Source organism: Octopus bimaculoides, chromosome 22 (genome assembly GCF_001194135.2).
Source record: "Octopus bimaculoides isolate UCB-OBI-ISO-001 chromosome 22, ASM119413v2, whole genome shotgun sequence".
Lineage (NCBI taxonomy): Eukaryota > Metazoa > Mollusca > Cephalopoda > Octopoda > Octopodidae > Octopus > Octopus bimaculoides.
The window spans coordinates 3,754,902-3,756,330 of NC_069002.1; the positions used below are offsets into that span (position 1 = coordinate 3,754,902).

The 1,429-nt window shown below is 35.5% G+C and overlaps 1 protein-coding gene across 11 annotated transcripts in view; it reads right to left on the minus strand.

The window, feature by feature from the left end:
- Positions 1–1,429, minus strand: part of LOC106867864 (sperm-associated antigen 17) — a 36,890-nt gene that overhangs the window by 33,728 nt on the left and 1,733 nt on the right. The gene's annotated exons all lie outside the window — the stretch shown is intronic.

Here is a 1,429-nt window from a genome sequence, read left to right on the forward strand (position 1 = left end):
ATGATAATAATAATGATAATGATAATGATAATAATAATAATAATAATGATAATGATAATAATAATAATAATGATAATGATAATGATAATAATAATAATAATAATAATGATAATGATAATGATAATAATAATAATAATAATAATAATAATGATAATGATAATAATAATAATAATAATAATAATAATAATAATAATGATGATGATGATTTTGGCACAAGGCCAGCAATTTCTGGGAGGTGGGCAAGTTGATTACATCAGCCCCAGTGTTCAACTGGTATTTATTTCATTCACCTCAAAAGGACAAAAAGCAAAGTTGACCTCAGTGGAATTTGAACTCAGAACGTAAAGAGGGACAAACTGCCACGAAGCATGCTAACAATTCTGCCAGCTCACCACCCTAAGAATATTGATGAAAATGGCTTCAAATTTTACATATACAGACATCTCATTTTAACGGCCTCAGATTCAACACGGAGGCCAACATCAAGTGCCTGGACAAGGTAGTGTTACCCTGGGCGAAGAAGGTGGCTGCTGGAAGTCCTGGTGTCTGGCAACAGGACTCTGCACAATGCCACACAAGCAGGAGAACCCAGTCATGGCTGTCTGACTATTTCTGTGACCACATCACCCCTAACTCCCCAGACTGCAACCCCTTCAATTATGTGTGGGGCACAGTTGAGCGAGAAACCAACAAAACTCCTTGTAACACCAAAGATGAACTGGAGGCAAGGATTATGGCAGCATTCACCAACAAGGAGACCATCCAGAAGAGTTGCAGGAGATTCCGAAGTCGTCTGGAGGCCGTGGTTGAAGCCAATGACGATTTCATTGAATAAATTTACTCTTTAGTATTTCAAGATATTTTTATGCAATTTTGGTAAATATATCTGTTAAAATGAGATGTCAGTGTTATTTTCATTTTTGCGTAGTTTAGACAATTTATTCACCGCACCCTGTATGTGTGTCTGTCTATATATATATATATGCTACTTACGTATTTTTCACTTGTTGATGATGTCCTGTACTTGGTGTATTTTATATATATCGTCAGTGTATCATATATCCAAAAAAGAAATATACTCTAGGCATAGAGCAGTAATGTATTTATAAGGAGTTAAGCTATTGACTGGGCAATAGTTTGACTACTTAGATACCCACCCACCTCACTTTGTTGCCTCATAACTTCCAGAAAAATGGATACTTTTTGACAAAGTGTTTAATAAATACCGCTTAGATGCTGTGGATTGAGAGTATAATAGAGATTTATGGGAAATAATTTTTTCGAGGGGGTGGGGAGAGGAGTTTCGAATCAAGAAGACCATATAAGTTGGAATGTCTCCGTTTTGACAGAGATTTCCCCAATTTTTTTTTCACCACAGTGCTTGAAACGATTGCAGGGTGGGCAAAATAAGTTTTCAAAATTTTTTAAT